The following is a 21,934-nucleotide window of genomic DNA, read 5'->3' as shown; positions in this document are numbered from 1 at the left end:
ACCGCGCGCCTCGTAGGCCCGGGCAATAATGAGGATGCCTCTTTGAGGGCACCCCGCCCACCAAGCCGTGGGAAACCGCAGTGGCCACACAGAACCTGGCAGTGGCGAGGCAAGTGCCCGCTGACAGTTCTTTCTACAGAAAATCCAGAACTGAAACAAACTGGCAGTTAGATGGTTCTGTAATAAGAACTTTAGTAGAAGGAAACGTATGCAGGCAAGTTTGCATTACTACATTCAGCTCCTCCCAAGGGGGAGGGAGGGGGAACTGGGCGACTCGGGGAGAAGTAGAGGAGACATTGCGCTATCAACAGAGGCGAAGAGGTCCTCTTCTGCCCTGTAAAATCTACCCAGATCAGTTCCAAGTGGAGGGAGCCCTAGCACTTGAAATGGTATTGATAATCTCAAGAGAAAACCCTGTGAACCTCATTTGGTACCCTTAGGGGCCAGACATGAAAGGTTTCACAATTCGGGCCAAGGATGAGAAGGTCCTCCCTGTTCGGAATCGCCCAAGGCGAGCCGTCGAGGAGAGGAATTAGCTCCAAGAAACATATCCTGTTCGCCAGCCGAGCCATTAATAGGAGGCAAGACCCTTGCTGGTGAACATCGCCAAGACTCCGGGAGCAGAGAAACTGGGGAAAGAAATACATACAGACGCATTCTGGGTCATGTATGTGTCTTAACGTCCAGACCCAAGGGGGCTGGGTGATTTCAGGGAGAAGTAGAGGAGACATTGAGCTATCCATAGAGGTGAAGAGGTCCTCTTCTGCCCTAAGATCTCACCCAAACTTGTTCCAAGTGGAAAAAGCCTGGCATTTAAAAAGGTCTCGATAACCTCAGGAGAAAGCCCTGTGTCCCTCAGTTGGTACCCTTAGGGGCCAAACATGAAAGATTCCACAATTCGGGGCAGGGATGAAATATTGCCCTGTGCCTGAGATAGAAGATCCTTCCTGTTGAATCGCCCAAGGCGAGTCGTCGAGGGAAGAGATTAGCTCCGAGAACCAAGCCCTGTTCGGCCAGTCGCGGTGCTATCAGTAAGAGGCAAAAACCCTTGCTGGCGAACTCTGGGCAACTACTACCTTAGGGTGGAGTTCTTAACTCCCCATTGGTATTTCCTGTCTGGACCGTAAATCTGCTCCCAGTATCACGGGCATCCAGGGATATAACTGACCTGAGTGACAGGAGCTTACCCTGGGCCCTAAGGAGAATCCGGCGTGTCAGAAATACAGCTGACAAAAGCGTGGGTCTCCTTGAAGATTTATGTAAGAGGCTACCGCTGTATTGTCCACCAGCACCAAGACATGGCAGCCTTAGGAGGAGGTATTTCAGGGCCAGAAATACAGCCATCAACCCGAGACAGTGACTGTGACAACCGAGCTGGCGGCCCTCCTATCCCCTTAAGCTGGATGACCACTTAAGGCCGCTACCCGCCCGTCAGGGAGGCGTCTGTCGTTAGCAGTCTGCGACAACAAGACGCACCTAGAGTGGGACCCAAGGCAGAAAACCGGGTCTGAACCACATAGAAAGGGAGCGAAGCCTGAGGCGCGTAACCCTATTTAGCCCAGGGGTTTTGGCCCTTGGAAGAAATCCCCTGGCTTTTGGCCACAACAAAAACGGTCTCATGAGCAGAAGGTCCAGAGGGATCACCGTGGATGCGTTCGCCCTGAGACCTGGAAATCGTTGATACTGATAACAGTGCAACCTTGACCTAGCCTGACTTTGCTCAGGGTGATCTGAATGAACTCAATCCTAGCGGGAGACAGTTGTGCCCGCATTGTGATTGAACTCCATACGATGCCCCGATAGTGATCTGAGTGGGAGAGAGGACACTTTTCTTGGCATTGAGCCTCAACCCCAGAGAAACAGATGAGCTAAGATGATGTCCCTGTGCTGAACTGCCAGTTCCTGGAACTGCGCTAGGATCAGCCAGTCGTCTACGTAATTCAGAATGCAGATGCCCCGGTGTCGCAAGGAGCCAGCGCGCTACATCATGCATTGTGAATGTGCGGGTAAAAAGGGCTAGGCTGAGTGAAAGAACCTGACCCTGGAAGACTTCACCCCCGGAAGTGAACCTCGGGAACCTTCCATGTTGTGGCAGAACTTCTAAATGAAGTATAGAAGTGCGTCATAAGATTGATGGTGACCAGCCAAACGAGTTGTAGGGCTTGAGACACCACCGTCTTGACAGGCATCATCTTGGACTTGAACACCCACGGGTAGTTCAAGCTTTAAGATCTAAGCCAGATGCCACCCCTCACCCTCCATGGGAAACGGGAAGTATTTAGTGTAATAACCTAACTCTCTCTCTGGAAGGGGAACACATACCATGGCCCCTATAACCAGGAGATTGAGTTCTTTTTTCTTTTTTGTTTACAAAAAAAAAAGAAATCCGGTTTACGGTAGTGAGAACACACCGTTGAAACACGGAAAAGCGGCGAGAGAATTAAATCCTGACGCCCTTATAAGACCCACAGAAAAGATTATATCCGGTAGAATTTTCCACGCTGCCAGGGTCTCTGAGATGGGTATTATATTTTAACACTTCCTGTTGAGGGTTGTCGGTGTTTAGCGTCCTGAATAAAATGCAGGAACAGCGAAAACACCCAATTTTGACGGAATCCTCTGCAACCCGAAACACCAAGAGGTGGTGGGAATGGAGGGGCTCGAGGGGGTACCGGAGGGGTGAAGTGAAGCACGCGCCCGTCCGAGGGAGCTACCCCTAATCTAGGCATAAGACCGTCAGGGTTTTCTCTTACTAGAATTTATAGTCCTGAGGTCTTGCTTCGGGGCTGGCGAGGGCTGAGACTGTCCCCAATCCCTGGGAGGAGGAGCACGACTCGCCACGCTTTGCTTTTGAGCCTTCCTTCAGTCAGGACCGAGGTGGGTCTGAGGCTTGCTCGTCAAGCGCAGAACCCTCACTCAGGTCGTCCAGGAGGTCAGCCTGGTACGCCTGAAAAACAGCATAGTGTGCAGAGTAGCACCAGCCTGACCTGCTGCTTGATAAGCCCATCCCACTAAAGTGGAGGTTGTCCTACAAGGCTTTGAGGGGAGAGAGGGCTTCTTAAGTGACGATGCCAAGCCCGGCGAGAGATAGCCCGCAAGCGTCTCTTCGACCGGCGGCATCACTGAATACCCCCATGCCTCAGCACCCATGATAGTCGAATATAATGACGTCGAGGGTATGTGAACACGGGAAGAAAATATATATATATATATATATATATATTTTTTTTTTTTTAGGGGTTCTCCATGAGCGAAAAAGCTCTTCATGGAGGTTATCAAAGAAAGGGAAGGGACCCATGAGGCCTTCCCTTTCTTAGACTGGAAGATAAAATCTATCCCCTAATTTGGAGCGTTTGGGGGTCTCTTTTTCGCGTGGCCAGTCCAATCTGGCAACCGCACGAGTAACAACATCGAGCAATTCCTCCGTAGATTTTTTATCGCGGACGGAAAGCTTGGAGGCGGGAAGAGAGTCGCGATCCACCTCATGATCCGAAGAAGCGTCGGAACGCGCTTCAAGATCTGGTGAAGGACCAGCTGGGTTTGGGGAGAGAGTGAGAGAAAGGGTTCAACCCGTCTCTTGCTCCTCAGCCGAATCCATGCACGAGCCCCACGAACGATCTTTTCGTGAGTGCTGACTCCCGGAAGCAAGCGAGGCGAGCACGACGCACTCTGCCTGTTAAAGCAAATCGCAGTGCTCGCACCGCCCTGCTGCAACGCGAGCAGCGTGTTCTTACCCCCAAACAAACAGCAAAAACTGATGTGTGCCATCTTCAGCTATAGAGGCGAGAAGAGGGAACACGCACCGCTTGCAGCTTTCAGTCATTCTCTCTTTTTTTTTTTTTTTTTTTTAGAAATATATATATATAATATTTTCTAAACAGAAGAGAAAAATAGAACAACGTTCACTGCACACTGCCTAACTGATTCTATCTCCTAACAGAGGAAAGAAAGTTTTGACAGGGTGCGTGAAACACACAGAAACAGAATCGCTCTGAAAAAAGAGTTTCTGATGACACCTGGTGTGACGTATCCATTTATAGCCTGGCATCTAATGATTACATCAGCCGAGGCTATAAATTCCGGTCAATGTTCATTGACGTGTTCTACACATTATTCAGCTCGGCTCACAGCTAAAGCTGTTCCCCGTAGCGCTTAGCAGCGCAACATCGTAGTGAAGATTTTTGTAAAGGGAACAATGATATACTGATGAGTTTATAGGGAAAGCTGTTTCTTTTTTGCCATTTTTGACGTAATATTGACCTTAAGACATGTCAGTTTGTTGCATACTGTGACAACTCAATACCATTATTGAATTTCCATCTATTTTCTAGTACCAAATTTATCATGATTATTGAAGGATAAGGTGTTGGATTGATGGGTGCTGGAAATTGGGCCTGTCTAGATTTGGTCAAAAAGGATTTTTTTCCAATAGTGATGCTGTTTTTAACATCAGTAATGTCCTGACTATACATTGTGGTTATTTGAATGGGACTTTGGTGAATTAAAGTACTTGTTACCTTCTGTATCAGCAAAATCTGTACATTATTCCAAACTTTTGGCCACCAGTGTAAATAGTTTGAAAAGCTCATATGTAAGGTTAAATGGCACAATAACTCTTTATCAGCAGAGAAAAGTATTTGTGTTGAGAGGTTGCACATTCAGAAAGTCAAAGTGCTTTGTGGTTTTGATGCTTGTGATCACAGTGGAAGTAATTACAGTGAAATAATTATACCAAAATGAAAGCAAATTAAGCATAAACTGGTTGAACTTTGATTTCTCTAAATTGGGTGATTATGCTAATGTGTTATGCACGATATCACATTGTTCATGAGCTGTTATCTGTATCACTTGCTGCCTCTCCGTCACCATTTTAAAGTGCTTTAAAAACATTTTTGTTGCTTCCACAGCTTTTAGCAGAAATTTTGAGTTTGGTTCAGGAAGTGATTTTCATGTTGGTTGCATTTAGGCAGTGGCCCAATTATAGACCGATTGAGATGCTTTTGCCACCTTCCATGAACAAGGTGGACTTTAGTGTCCCATTACTGTTTTTAGAGCATTATAAGAACAACAGAGGGGAAAATTATATTTATAATGTCCTAAATTTAATGAACAACCCTGTTACTGCATGATTATTCCCTATTAAATAATGAAACCTTAAAACTGGGACACTCAAGAAGTTAAATCATTTGGACCCTTTCAACAGCATGGTGGGAAAACAAGTAAATGATTGCATTTTGTTTGGTGATGGAAACGGTTTATTGGCAAGCGATGATTTGTTTTGACCATTCGTGAGTGTGTTTTGAGTGTGAGATAGCTTGATGTGACTGGCCCACCGAAAGGTCCGACCGGCACACAATTCTTGGAACATGACGCTTGTTATTCGGAAGTGTTTAATCCACAGCTGGTCGATAAAGTGGGTCCTCACAATTCGCCAGTTTTGAGAGCGGGTGCTCTCAGGGATGCGGAGACTGGCGGATTCTGGCCATCGCAGCCATTTCAGCACACATTATATCAGATGTTACACTTATTCTGCAGTGTTTTGTGGCTGCATTTAATAAAATTAGATACTTGCTCCAATCTTACAAATAAAATTGTCCCCAAGGCAGGTAGAAGTAATTCAGCTGCTCCATTATGACGAGGCGGCTCCCTCAGGAAACGCAACAATTCGTATTTTCTTAAGTCAAATTTCTAGAAAAGCACTTAAATGGGAAACATTTTGGATGGAAACCCAGCAATTGCATGGATAGCTTAAACATTCAGCCCTATTACCAACATAATTGTAAGAAAATGCTTCAAACTAATATTATGAGATATTTATGAAACATATGTGTAGTTGTTCCTAAACTAACTAGCTAGATTAATTCAGGCTAAATTTGCAGTAGTCCTGCAACTTGAAAACCTGTTTCCATAGTTTTTTCTTTCATGTTTTTATTGTTATTATTTAAATGTATAACTTTGTTCATGTTTATTGATTACAAATAATAAAATCACACAGTTTCAAAATGAACAGACAGTCAACCGTTTCATCACTTCCTTTTTCATTGTAAAATGGACAGAGTATGTTGGGAATCGGCAGATTAGTGCAGCATTAAAAATGAAATAATTAGCAGCATGGTGTAAATTGATGGAGGACTGTGGTAATCGCATTAGTTTGAGCTGATTAAACAATTTGACAAAGTGCATTACAGTGTGCTTCTTCATTTAGATCAGCTTATCATTTCGACTGTTTTAATTGGTTAAAAGACACAGTAAGTCAGCTAATGGGGTAATAATATACAATAAGGTTCCATTTGTTAACAATAGTTAACAACATTAACATGAATTAACTTCTTTTACAGCATATGTTAATTTTAGTTAATGTTAATTTCAACATATACTTACACCATCCCACAATTTACACAATCATTAACAACCCTAATAGAATGGGGAATTTGTGCGGAATTGCTTGGCTGGCAAGGAACGTGTGTTGCTCTGTTTTTGCTATGATAAGCTTGAGGTGGTATCCTTGCATCCAGTGTAAGATGCCAACAAGGAAAATCAAGATCCATGCAGCTACTTTGAGTTGGAATAAGAAGTTAAGTTGTGTGTCTGTATATTTAGAAGAGAAGGGGGCCAAGCACTGAACCTTGTGGTATCCCAGTTAGTAATGTGACAAAGAGACCCTGAAGAATCTAACTGTGACTCAAAACCAGTTCCTGTGACGTCTAAAGTGTAGAGATAAAAGCTGTCGAAGGCTGCTGACAGGTCCTGTAGGAGGAGGACAGAGTCTGCTTGGGAAGAAATCAGCTTGAATGTATGGTGTGTGACTGAGTGTGCTTGATAACACTTAACGGTGTGAAAATGTTTGGTTGTGTTTTACAGTTGTGTGTGTAACTGGATGGTCTTAATACTCCAGAATGTGTTCAGAATTGTATATTGTGTGTCTCCCATGTGATCTCTAATTTGTGTGGATCTGCAGTGCAACCATTGAATGAAAGATTGCAGTAAGTAAATGTATTTTGTGTGCAATCATAGGTCCCTGCAGTCTCTGACGTGCTCCCAACCTCTCTACAAGACATTAGCATGGATCTTCTCTGTAGCACTGAGAGTCAAGGGTGTGGTTCAGGAGAAGGAGGTGCATCTGAATGAGACGATGAGGATGATTGGATTGAAGGGCTCCACCTACTGACTGAGCTGGGCCATCAGCACTGTACTCCTCAGTCAATCAGTGGCGGATTTAGGCATGGGCGACATGGGCAATCACACATGGCGGCATCTTGCGGGCGGGGTGGGGGTGGGCGTGTCTGTTGGGGGGCAGCACGAGGCGGCGTAAAAACCCAACCCCCCCAGTCAACCACTTTGGGGGTGTGTTGAATGTGTCAACACAAGCTAGATCCGCTACTGCGGTCAATATTATATATATTAAATATATAGTAAATTCAAAATATCTAGACTATTGGTAATAAAAAAAATTCCCATTTTATTAAAAACCCAACCCAGTCTGAAACCGGATGCTTTTTTCAGGTCCAGTCAGATTCGGGTTGCAGACATTTGTGCATGTTTGAGAATAATTGAGGATAGGTTTATCTATACTTATTAATTATAGATATCCAGATAACCAAATATTATTGTTATATTATTATTTTGTGCACATTTAATTTAAATGAAGACATACAAAATTAACGTGTGGCAATTATGAAAATAGCAATGTAACAAGTAGCCTGGCCAAACAGGTTAATTTACAATTGGGTATGTTTTCTGCTCAGTTAGGGGACCGTTGCTTTAGAGTGACAATCGAATGAAGGAAAAGTCATGCAGTGTTTGTGAAATGGCCAATCTGATGTAGGCAGCATGAGTCTGTGAGGACAAAAAGATGCACTAACATGTTGAATTTCTGATAGTAAAAGGAATAGTTAGGAATGACATGATGGTGATAAACTGATGTCATTTTTGGGCGAACTGACCCATTGAACACATTTCACAGCACACACAAACATGATTTGTTTACCTCTTTCCACCAGATTCAGGGTGCTTACCACTTATTCAATCACAAAATGTGACTTTTAATCAACTCTCTTTCTTTCACTGCATTTGACACATGTAATCATTCAGATGAGCACAGCTTGAAATGTCTGCCGTTGTGTTTTGTAATGATCAGGTTGTTGGTTAGTGATGCATTCATGGTAACACAAACTCTACATTTATTAAAAGCTCCAAAACGCTTTCACGCTGCTACGGCCGATGGCTCGAATTAATGTCTTCACGCTCTGTAGACGAATCCATCATGTGCCTTTTCAACTGCTTGACAACAGATGAAATGAAGAATGTGGCTCCTACATCTTTCTATTGTCCTCTCTATCTTTCTTTTTCTCAGTATGGAAAGATTCTGTGAAACAGTGGCCCCTCATTTGGGTCTTCCTCCTGGTCTTCTGCATGACCACTGTCATGCAGTGCTTTTCCATCAGTGTATTTTTCTCTTGGGCAAACCTGGCATCCTCCTGTGGGGGGCCTCATCTACTTCCTGCTCTAGCTGCCTCATGTGCTCTGCTATGCCTGGAGGGATGCCCTGGGCTTTGGCGCTTAACTCGCCACGGTGAGTCATTCAACACACCGCAAGGGTTGGGAACCAAGAACATGTTCTTGTTTAGAACCGGTTAGATGAAAAAACAAAAAAAGGAGAATTGTATGATTTTTAGGACTATCAGTTCTATTAACTGAACCGAGTGTTTGAGCGTAAATTCTTCCACAGATGCGGACAGAACACCATCCTAAAATACTCTGACAGTGATTCCTTCGCTACAATTCAGTGCCACTGCAGCACTGCCATTAAATAACCCTTACAAAAAATGAGAGGTCATGACAAATTTGGCGCCAACTTGCCGCAAATGCGCAATGCACTTTGCAGTAAACTTGCGGCAAATTGTCCATTGTCGCCAATGGTTTGCTGCAGGTTCACCAGTAACAGTGAAGACATATGTGTGAGTCTGATTCCCGAATGAATGACTATTAGGAGCCGGCTCTTTTATATCAACAAATCAACAAAAAAGTGGAGTTAGATTCCCAAACGGATATCTCTTATGAGCTGGTTCTTTTCAATCTGCAGTGCAAAACATACATTTGGCACTTTTCGTCTTCACGTTACGGTTCGACTCGCCTCAACTCTACTCGCTTTACTTTTCTGAGCTTGCATTTCCACTGCAGATTAGTGCTCCTCAACGTGGGTGGGATCATAGGATGATCGTCATATTTGCTCTGACATCATCTTAAACGCGACACAAACTGATCAAAACAATAACACATCCGCTAGCTGTTAGCTACTAGCTCATTGTGCTGCAGAAAGCAGTTGTTGCATGGTGATTTTACACAAGTGTAACAGTTAAATTGGCCTGGTTGTTTTAGAAGCAAGCATTCAGTAGCTGGTCAACTAAATAAAGTGAATATTTCAAGCAGAGTATAGAGTTAATGTAACAAAACATACCATCCTCCATCGAGGTTCAGGACACACTCCCTCTCCATTGCTCGCCAGTTTAGATAGCGTCCATTTGGCCGAACCACTTCCACTTTTCCTTGATGGTTCTGTAATCACAAGTTTTTTTTTCACTTTTCCCTACACTGTTGGAAGGTCCGGTGGTAGCCGTGTGCGGCCAACAGCTGAGATACTTCCTGATAGACACATTTTTGTTTCGCTCATCGCTAAAGATTGGACCGTCTGTACAGCCATTTATTTTTTCACAATTCTAAAGTCGCGTAAACAAATGATACTGTTATCGCTGTAGCCAACTTTAAAACTAGCAGGTTGATGTCGCTTGTCGGAACTCCAGTGTTGCTGGTAGTGACAATTCTATCTGACCAATCAGTGATCTGCAGGATTTTGACGTCACATTTAGTATTGTCTCGGCTCGCTTGGAACCTCGACCGAGGTGGTACTAAAAAAAGTATCAGGTACCAGGTACTATCCTCAGTGGAAACCTCAAAAAAGCGAGCCGAGTCGAGTCCAGTCGAGTTGTACCGTACAGTGGAAAAGCCCCTATTGAGACTTGTGTAGACCTGTGTCTTTTGATTTGGTTCTTTTGAATCTTCAACACAAAACATTGACCTTAAGATTCCCATCTGCGTACACCACCCTTGAGAATATGTTTAGAACCAGAGAGAAGGAGAGGAGCTTAAGCCATTTGAATCAAGTGCTTAGGTTCATCATCTGAAGATCAGATTGTTCAAAAGTTTCAGATCTCCTCTGGTGAGCACAATCCTTGAACCTCATTTATCTGCCGTGGGCACAAACATTAGTGAGAGAGAGAATGATAGATATGACCCCACACCTAAAGAGAAGAGAGATGAAAGAGTGCTTTTGCCCTTTGAGAAAGAGAAAGCAGGACACACTAAATGACTTACAGCTGCACTTCCGTCATTGTGACCAATCAACGTGACCTTTATCTCACGCGAGAAGATTCTCTCTATTCAGCAGCGTGTGGATGTCTTTCTCTTATCAGAGAAGATGCTGTGCGTGTGTGTGTGTGTGTGTGTGTGTGTGTGTGTGTGTGTGTGTGTGTGTGTGTGTGTTGGCATTCAGACGTCGCTGTCTAGACTAGATGAATTGGCCTGCAGAACCATTATTGTGAGCAATACTGTCCTTCCCACAAACACACAATGCACCCTGGTGCTGTTGTTTTGATCTTATATTCATATCAGAGTAAATATACACGGGGGGAGAAAAATTTACATTTATATTAATGATGGGTCAGATAGGAGGACATAGACAAATAGGATAGAAGAGGATAAGAGTGAGTAGAGGAGACGAGAGGAAAGGAGGGGAAGGTTAATATTCATATGAATGACTGGAGGAGGGCGTAGACCTATCGCTGACCTCTCCGTCTCCCTCCCAGAGTCTGCTGTCGTGTGTGGCATTTGGGTACAGCTGTGAGAATTTCTCCCATTACGAAGAGCAAGGCATCGGAATTCAGTGGAGCAACATCCGTATCAGTCCACTGGAGAATGACCGCTGCTCCTTCGTCGTTTCTATCTTCATGATGCTCTTCGACGCTCTTATTTACTGGATACTCGCCTGGTATATTGAGAATGTCTTCCCAGACAAACAAACAAGATCAATAACATAAGTCCACTAAGAAAATGCTAAAAGGAGCTCTTTTAAAGGGGGTGATTTAATGGAAAACAGGGTCTACTAGTTCTTTTGACATTTCAGAACTCAACTTCCCAGTCCATCCAGATCTACTCTATCTTTTCATACAGAAACTAAGCTGTAAAAAATGCTTGTCAGAATGTAAAATGTAATAGGAACTGAGGTTGAAATATCAAAACTCACCCAAAAATACACACCTTTGGCAAAATTTATGCCGTTGGCATTAACACAAAATGCCAAAATGATAGATCTTCACACAACTTTTCACCATATAATGGAAATGTATAGTGACACTGGGCTGTCAAGCTCCAAAAATGAATAGAATCACGATACTTTCCCAAAAGTTTTGCAAAATTAGTTTTACATGGTTCGTTGTATGTATCGCTCCTAGTGGGCGCTAAATCAATACATTTATTTGACTATTATTTCACAAATATTATGAGTGCAGTTCTTCTTGCCCTGTTACTCACTCAATGCTGTCTTATGACATCAGAATGCTTTGACTTTTGCATTACATAGCCAACTACATTTACAAGCTTATTCAAGTGCGATCAAGTTGCGCAGTAGCTCAACTTGAACCATGAAGGAACAGGGTACGAGGCCAGAAGAGAATGCAAAAAAGTGTCATAGAAGCACCACCATGACAAACCATAAGTGGTTGCTTCAGCAATTGCGTTTTCATCTCACAAGTACTGGTCTGACACTATCCGTCATGTTTAGGTTTAAGGATTAGGGTAGGGAGGTTGGGTTGGTTATTTCAAACTCAATATAGCATTAACTATAAAAACCTCATCTGTTTGGGAGAACACTTTATATGCTTTTAGTGCCATGCAGTGGATATTTCACCATGAAACCGCCATAATATGCGATATTAACCACGCAATATAATTTTCCAAATAAGTTGCAACAGTTACGTATTATTCATGAGATTAGGCTACAGTAAAAGTAATCAATAGGACTTGAAATTTCTCTCACTTCGTCCGCCATCTTGGATTCTTTTTCCACCAAGTTCATCACGGTCCATTCTGGGATCACCTACCCTGGGAAGGATACATAAAGTACGATGCTACCTTAGAATTTGGCCAAAACGAGATTGTAATAGATCTTAGTTCATGGGCAATGGTGGAGTCAGGGGAAAATGAAGTAGATTCAAGGTCAGTCAACGTTCTTAAATAAAAGACAGCACTTCAAATAATAAAACTCTCTCAGTACGTGGCTGTTGTGCTTTCAGGTCACTCTCTCCTCTCTGATGCTCTGACGTGCCTTTTAGGTCTCCCTCTGCCATCATCACTATATTATGAGCCAGGTAACGAGCCTTACCACTCTCCCTCTCCCGCAGACAGACACGTGACCACGCCCCCCATGCCACAGAGATATCTTAATAGGAGGCAGCATAATGGAACAGCCTTTGCATCGGGAGACCACCTACGATGTCTAAAAAGGCTGCCTCCGGAGCACACTCCTAGGTTTTGGAACAGACCCTACATCTGAAGCCATATGATCTCATGTGTAATGAAACCATTGACATTATAGTCATTCAACTAAAATCAAATAATTGATCTACTCCTGTTTACAGCGCCAAAATCAAATATGGACAATAAGGTGAATACATAATGAATGAGATTTACATTTTTGGGTGTGCTATTTTTTTAACATATAATTGTATAATATACCCCACAACACATATGAAATATTCAGCAAGCTGGCAGGGCCGTTGTTAACCGTTTTTATATGCTAACAGGTTAGCTCTTCATTGCAAAGTTAATTTACATGCAGCATAAAAGTCTTAGAGGAACAGTGGCAAAAAAGATACTATGGGTCTGAGATAGGGTGGAAAATGGGCATGACAAGCTAATTATGACTTTTTAGAGCAAGAAAACTTGATTAACATTATAAGTGGACTTCAAGGGGGGAAATGCATCAAAAGTGCATGATATCACCCCTTTTGTGTGTGTTTTACCCACCCATGTGTGTGTTTAAATTATTATATTCCTTTTTCCTCAGGGAAGTATGGTCTTCCAAATCCATGGTATTTTACCTTTACTTCTTCACACTGGTGTGGAACTCCAGTGGGTTCAGAGGCAGAACCAGACCTGTTTAAAGCACTGGAGGACCAGAGTGGTACACACACACACACACACACACACACACACACGCACACACACACATTGTGTTAAAAGCAAGATCGCTGCTTTTAACACAATATAGTGTTTATCCCTTTAAGCTTTCAACAGAAAGTTTTATATACTCTAATTGATTTGTCATGTGTTTGTACTGTAAACAAGTTAGTAGGCTGTGCATATGCTACAATATGCAATAAAGAGAATGTTCCTACCATCTGAACAATTCAAACTTGAAGTACATTGAGTTTTTACAAGCCATGTCAGCAGGGGGGAGTAAGTGTGCCTCAAAAAACTTCACAAGCAGCACAGCCACAGAATGAGTGCAACTCACACATGTTCTTGACAGCTAAATGAAGCATGAAGAATGCATCTCGAGATGGAATGTTTTAATTTGATACAACGTCCTTAAAACACAGCATTTGATGCTCAAAACCAGTGAGATTCCCCAAAATCTGTTTAACTCTCATTAATGCACATAGACCAACAATATAATAATAAATAGTGCGGATGAAAGATGTCCCGTGTGAACAAGACAGATAAGCACTATAAACACTACAGACTATAAACACTACAGCAGCTTAAACACTACAACACCCGTAATACTACAGTACCCTAAATACTACAGACTATAAACACTACAGACTATAAACACTACAGTAGCCTAAACACTACAGAATATAAACACTACAACACCCTTTATAATACAGCACCATAAATACTACAGACTATAAACACTACAGCATCGTAAACACTACAGACTATAAACACTACAGCATCGTAAACACTACAGACTATAAACACTACAGCAGCCTAAACACTACAGAATATACACACTACAACATCCTTAATACTACAGAACCCTAAACACTACAGACTATAAACACTACAGCAGCCTAAACACTACATAATATAAACACTATGACACCCTTTATAATACAGCACACTAAACACTACAGACTATAAATGCTACAGCAGCCTAAACACTACAGAATATAAACACTACAACACCCTTTATAATACAGCACCATAAACACTACAGACTATAAACACTACAGCATTGTAAACACTACAGACTATAAACACTACAGCAGCCTAAACACTACAGAATATACACACTACAACATCCTTAATACTACAGAACCCTAAACACTACAGACTATAAACACTACAGCAGCCTAAACACTACATAATATAAACACTATGACACCCTTAGTACTACAGCACACTAAACACTACAGACTATAAATGCTACAGCAGCCTAAACACTACAGACTATAAACACTACAACACCCTTAATACTACAGCACCATAAACACTACAGACTATAAACACTACAGCAGCCTACACATTACAAAATATAAACACTACAACACCCTTAATACTACAGCACCCTAAACACTACAGACTATAAAAAATACAGCACTCTAAACACTACAGACTATAAACTACACTACACACTGCTCTCTACACTACACACTGCTCTCTCCCATCTGGAAAAAAGGAACACATATGTGAGAATGCTGTTTGTAGACTACAGCTCAGCATTCAACACCATAGTGCCCTCCAAGCTTGATATGAAACTCCGGGCTCTGGGCTTAAACAGCTCACTGTGCAGCTGGATCCTGGATTTCCTGTCAGGCAGACGTCAGGTGGTTAGAATGGGCAGCAACACCTCCTCATCACTGACCCTCAACACTGGAGCCCCGCAGGGCTGTGTTCTCAGCCCACTCCTGTATTCACTATACACACATGACTGTGTGGCAACACATAGCTCCAATACCATCATTAAATTTGCTGACGATACGACGGTGGTAGGTCTGATCACTGACAATGATGAAAGAGCCTACAGAGAGGAGGTGCACACTCTGACACGCTGGTGTCAGGAGCACAACCTCTCCCTCAACGTCAGAAAAACCAAGGAGCTTGTAGTGGACTTCAGGAGAAAAGACAGAGTACACAGCCCCATCACCATTAATGGGGCACCGGTGGAGAGAGTCAGCAGTTTCAAGTTCCTCGGTGTCCACATTACTGAGGAACTCACATGGTCCTTCCACACTGAGGCCGTTGTGAAGAAGGCTCACCAGCGCGTCTTCTTCTGAGACGGCTGAGGAAGTTTGGAATGAACCACCACATCCTCACACGGTTCTACACCAGCACTGTAGAGAGCATCCTGACTGGCTGCATCACCGCCTGGTACGGTAATAGCACCGCCCACAACTGCAAAGCACTGCAAAGCCCTGCAAAGGGTGGTGCGAACTGCCAGAAACATCATCGGAGGTGAGCTTCCCTCCCTCCAGGACATATACACAAGGCGGTGTGTGAAAAAAGCTCGGAGGATCATCAGAGACTCCAGCCACCTGAGTCATGGTCTGTTCTCACTGCTACCATCAGGCAGGCGGTATCGCAGCATCAGGACCCGCACCAGCCGACTACATGACAGCTTCTTCCCCTAAGCAGTCAGACTGTTGAACACTTGATCTATCAGGATCAATAATTAGCACTGCACTTTATAATCTATAATCTCACACTGGACTGTCAACATATTGTCCTCAATTCAACTACTTATATATATTTCATATACTCCCACTTATTGTATATTGTGTGTATTGTTTACTGTGCATTGTATATAATTATTGTGTTGTGTAAGTATGTGTACATTTGATATGTAAATTGTGTTGTGTAAGTATGTTGTTTATTGTAATTGGTATATGTCTCGTCACTGTCATGACTGCTATGTTGCTCGTAACTGCACACAAGAATTTCACCTACTGTTGCACTTGTGTACATGGTAGTGTGACAATAAAGTGATTTGATTTGATTTGACAATACAGCACTCTAAACACTACAGACTATAAACAATACAGCACCCTAAACACTACAGACTATAAACAATACAGCACTCTAAACACTACAGACTATACACAGTAGAGCACCTTAGAACAAACTGTGTGACCGCCCACGTAATAGCAACTCTACTTCGGAGTATGACCTATGCTATCAGGACATTTAAATGAGTACATAAGTACAGGCTCTAACCCGATACCAATCCTTATTTTTTAAAAGCGGCCAAATTCTGTTGAATTTCTAAAATGTCTCGTAGGCTGCACCAGAACAGTCAGCAGACCACAGATGGCCTGTGAATCATAGTTTGGACACCCCTATACTATAGACTATGTACAATATTGTAGCCTTAAACACTACAGCACTTCACAATGCAGACTACAGTATAAACACTACATAATAAACTACTATAAACTCATTTTTCAATATGTGCGTTTATGAAGTAAAGACCACTCTCATAATACTGAACTGCAGGAGCACACATCATTTCATTTTCCTAAATTTTTAATCAGACTGTAATCGCCTTCCACTAATCAAATAATCATCAGCTACTCGCTAATTAAACAAACAATGTAGTTAAAATGAGCGGCATATGGCATTTCAATCCCCTGAGATCTGCAGGACTTATTTGTATTTAAAATATATAATTACAAATTCCATGTGGAATATTTATTGTCACAAATAAAAAATAGAAAAAAAGTTTTCACTGTGCTGAAGTGTTTCCATTTATCTAATGGTTCATGTCCACATGGAGTACTAAACTTAAAGATTGCTTATAATAATAATAATAATAATTAATAATAATAATTTCTTTAATTTTTTTTAATTTTTTTAATCTATTCATCTTTCTATCCATCTATCTACAGTAGTGTGAAAAAGTAAGAGCATCCAATTAAAATGGATATTTTCATATTCATATAATATATTACAAAGATACATATAGATATCCAGATTGAAATGTGAAAATCCAGATTCTAAGTTTTTAAATGACACATTTTGCTTCAGGTCATTAGCTTTAATTAATTTGTCATCAGCTCCATTTTTAAAATTCAAAACGCAAACAGTAAAATTATCGGTATATGTTACAATGAGCTGTGAATGATCAGTTATCGGTATTAGCCCTAAAATTGCATATCGTGTGTCTCTACATATTTCTTGTGTTGAAAAGTTAGTACACCCCCTACATTTATCACAACTTTAAGAAGCCTTTTGCTCTCGAAAATTAATGTCATGGCCAGATTGACATTTGCCATCCAACACCTACATGAGGATCAGGACTTCTGGAACAATGCAGAGTTGCTTGGCTAAGTTCCAAACTTCATGTTTGTCGAAAATCTAACACTTCATTTGAGACAAAAAATAACCTAATTCCTACTGTGAAGCAGGACGCCCATCATCCTGTTTTGGGTTGCTTTGCTTCTTCAGGGCCCATCATATTGCATAATGTCAAATATGAATTTCATGTTATACCAAAGAGTCTTGAGGTGAATGCGAGGCCAACTGTAAAAAGTTAAAGCTGCAATGTAAGTCTTTAAAAATGATAGTGCCCTAAAACATTAAAGCAAATCCACAAAGAAACAGCTCGAAAGAAAGAAACTGAGGGTTTTGGATTGGTCAAATCAAAGTCTCAATCTAATTAAGATGCTGTTGAGTCTTCTGTTGAAGAAAACCCTCCGATAAAACATGGTTACAGAAATCTGCATGGGGAATGGGCAAACATTTCTCCTAGTCGATATAAGAGACTGATAGACAATTATAAGACACACTTACAAGAAGTAGCCGGCTACTAAATGTTGGGCTATTTCCACAGAAGACAATTTGAGTGCATGTTTTTGTTGAATAAAAATTTCAGTCAAGTTTACATTGTTATTTGAATAAAACTCACTTCACAACTTACCTCTAGCACCCCTCTGTGGACATTTCACCCAGAAAATTGACCTAACATAGGCCCAAATGACCAACAGCACTTAACGCTTTGGCCACTGGGGGCAGTGTTTCATATTTTGGTAAGCACTGACCAAAAAGTCAACCTACTGTTTCCAATTTCAATATAAGATCAGTCTGCACTCTCACCAATCAATACTATAAAAAATAAAAAATAAATAAATATGTATTCGCTTTTACACTGCACTGAATGTACCATTTATCTCTAGTGCTGTTTATTTCCTGGAGCTGATTGTCACAGCTGAAGGAGTGTGTTGACACAGATCCATCTGATTTTACACTGTGTTTAGGGTGTGTTTGTGTTCGTATTACTAAATACACTAGCGGTTCTTTGAACCTTTCAGAGTTTTTTAGTGAACAGACACCGATTACCTCCAGATATCTGCTATACAGGGTCCAACATCACAGAAGCTCAAGATAAACATAAGTATTTCTGCCTTACTCTCACATTTTTACAGTGTGCTGCCTTTGGAATGTGCAGACACATGATATTTCTTGATATTTCTGGTCTTGTCAACTCAAAGGACAAACACTTTGAACTCCCACTGCCTCGTCACAGAGACAGAGCAAAAATAATGCAGAACCCCACGGGTGTCTGGCTTCACGACAACTCCGGCAAATACTAAAGTGAGGAAACTTTCCACAAAGATCTGAGCACCACACATACTTGTGAGCAAGGAGTACGCACACATTTCAGTGCGTAAAAGCATCTATATATAGAACTTCCTGTTTTTCACAGCACCCGCTTGTTGAACACATTGTATCCGATTCAAAAGAGAACGAGACCCTCAGAAATCCACATTTCAAACTAAACTTTGAGGATTTTCACAAAACCAAATACACAGAATATGTGTTTGTTGAATGTATGTGTGTGTGTGTGTGTGTGTGTGTGTGTGTGTGTGTGTGTTTCAGGATGTACTATCATTCTGTCTACTCATCACATGGATGAAGCAGATATTCTGGGCAATCCTATCGCAATCATCTCTCACGGGTGAGTTTGCTGCTGCGGCTCTTCTCTCTTCCTCACGAAAACATATGGCATTATGGCTAGATGATTGGTTCCTAGGATCAGGGTGCCGCTCACACCCTCGGTTTCTTTCTTCCCGGAAGTGCATGACGAGATGACGAAGTCTTGGAGTGTACACGGAGGTCCCCCAAGTAGACAAAGCAGTTGCGGTGCACCTGCTCCCACAAAACGTGGCAACCTGGAGGGATCGCCCAGTACTCCCCTCCGAGAAGATCGCAGCACGAAGGTCGCAGCACGGGAACTCAAATAGGCTATGGCCAAACTCATGGTCCAGGAACGACAGGCAGGTTCCTGGACAGGCCCGCGATTACATTGTCACATCAACTGTCTAGAGTTGCTGGCTGTATTTCTTGCCTTGCGGAGGTTTCTCCCACTGTTCCGAGGCAATCACATCTTGATCCGTTCAGACAGCACCGCAACGGCAGCGTACATAAATCTCCAAGGCGGAGTGTGTGCTCATCACATGTCACAACTCGCCCGCTATCTCCTCCTTTGGAGTTAGCAATGACTGAGGTCGCTGCATGCCACTCATATCCTGGGCAGCTCAATATGCCAAAGCAAAGGTAGACCTGTTCGCTTCCCAAAAGAATTAACATTGCTTGCTCTGGTACTCCCTCAGGTTGGAAGCAAGTCCCCTCGGGACAGATGCGCTGGTTCACAGCTGGCCCCGGGGGCTGCGCAAGTACACATTTCCCCAGTGAGCCTACTTGCACAGCTGCTGTTTAAGGTCAGGGAAGACGAGGAACAAGTCACTCTAGTGGCCCCTTACTGGCCCACTCGGACTTGGTTCTCGGATCTTATGCTTCTCGTGACATAACCTCCCTGGCAAATTCCCCTGAGGAAATTCCTTCTTTCTCAGGGACGGGGTACCCTCTGGTATCCGTGCCCAGACCTCTGGAACCTCCACATCTGACCCCTGGATGGGATGTGGAAGATCTATGTTGCCTACCAACAGCTGTCATATACACAATCAGCCAAGCCAGAGCTCCCTCTACCAGAAAGCTTTACGCTCTAAAGTGGCATCTGTTCGCAAAATGGTGTTCTTCCCGATCTGAAGACCCACCGAGGTGCGCAGTCGGTTCAGAGCTCTCATTCCTGCAGGAAAAGCTTGAGGGGCGGCTGTCCCCCTCCACCTTAAAAATGTATGTAGCCACTATAGCGGCCCACCACGACGCAGTGGACGGTAAGTCCCTAGGGAAGTCTGGGAGGATGAATCCTCCCAGGCCATGCCTGTTCCCCTCATGGGATATCTCTGTGGTCCTTAAGGGCCTTCAGAGAACCCCCTTTGAGCCGCTAGAATCAGTCGAGCTAAGTGCCCTCTCCCAGAAGATGGCCCTCCTGATTGCGCTCGCTTCCATCAAGAGGGTTTGAGACCTGCAAGCATTGCATGTCAGCGACACTTGCCTGGAGTTCGACCCGGTAGATGCCCATGTCATCCTAAGACCTTGACCCGCTATGTGCCCAAGGTTCCTACGACCCCTTTCAGGGACCAGGTAGTGAACCTGCAAGCACTACCCCGGAAGGAGGCAGACCCAGCCTTATTGTTTCTGTGTCCGGTACGTGCTTTACGTACCTTTTGGCCGCTCACAGAGCTTTAGACTCTCTGAGCAGCTCTTTGTTTGCTTTGGCGGACTGCGGAAAGGGAACGCTGTCTCCAAACAGAGGCTCGCCTACTGGGTACTCGACGCCAGACCCAGGCCATGCTCGCACCCTTGCGGGTTCGAGCACACTCTACAAGGATTGTGGCTTCCTCTTGGGCACTGGCCAATGGCACCTCTCTAGCAGACATCTGTAGAGCAGCGGGCTGCGCAACACCAAATACCTTTGCGAGATTCTACAACCTCTGGGTTGAGTCGGTTTCATAACACGGGATAACTGACCGGATATACCGCTTGCGCTAGTGCCTTTCCCCTCCACTGACGCAAACACGTGCACTGTTACTCCCAGGTGAGTCCCCAAACTCCCGCTCCCTCGATATTCTTCCTCCCCAGCCCTCTTGCTCACGAATTCAAGTGAGGCATTCCCAACCAGACCCACTGCAGATGCTAATTACTCTGTACTGGAATAGGTGCTCCATAGGTGCCAGTTATCACGGTAACACGCAGTGATATCACGGTAACACCCGCGTCTCCCTTGGGCAGTCCCCACTGCCCCGGCCACCATGTTTGTAAAACTCATCCCTCATTAGGCAGGATCTACAAGGATCATTTCCATGTGTGGCGACGGGCCCATGTGACATATTTGCCACATTTTCACCTCCCCAGCATGGGCAGGATGTGGTCTCTACAGGTTCTTCTCCCCCTGAAAGAATAGGACTGGTAACGAACACCTTTCCCGATGCGTGTTATAGGTAGATGGCCCCAGCTGCATCTAACACTCTATGAGGAGAAACATAGAGAGAGAAAAGGTTGTGGCTTGCGCGGCCTGCTCCCATGCTTGTCACGTCGCTTGTTCCCACCCCCCATGGATGGATGCCAGGAACCTAATAAAAACAATATGATGTCTTAGTGTGGCATTGGGGATGGAGGGAATGAGACATTGTGTCCCCCTTGCCACAACACTGTACCAAGCTGCTTTAATGGCCAAACCTTTTTTTCTCGGCTCATCGGTGCAGATCCTGACTGAACAGATGCACGATCCCCGCCTTTTATACCCGTATGTCTGGGGGCGGGTTATGTAAATTCTGTTTGCCAATTTTTTATTGTTTTTTTTTCATATTCAGAGGTATCCGAGGCTCCCAAAAGAAGCCCCTTGTGTTACTACAATCGACACAACGTCTCATTCCCTCCATCAGGGAACAGGGCTACACTAGTAACCTAGACATTCGTGATACCAAGAGACATTACTTAGTTGTGTATACATGTCCCACAACATGCATCATCG

General features: G+C 43.3%; 1 pseudogene; it reads left to right on the top strand.

The window, feature by feature from the left end:
• LOC127625960 (phospholipid-transporting ATPase ABCA1-like) overlaps positions 1-21,934 on the top strand; it is a 99,401-nt pseudogene that overhangs the window by 64,967 nt on the left and 12,500 nt on the right.

The sequence above is a fragment of the Xyrauchen texanus genome, chromosome 1 (assembly GCF_025860055.1).
Source record: "Xyrauchen texanus isolate HMW12.3.18 chromosome 1, RBS_HiC_50CHRs, whole genome shotgun sequence".
In the NCBI taxonomy this organism is placed as follows: domain Eukaryota; kingdom Metazoa; phylum Chordata; class Actinopteri; order Cypriniformes; family Catostomidae; genus Xyrauchen; species Xyrauchen texanus.
Note: the sequence above shows the minus strand (reverse complement) of the source record. Positions and strands in the feature narration are given on the sequence as shown.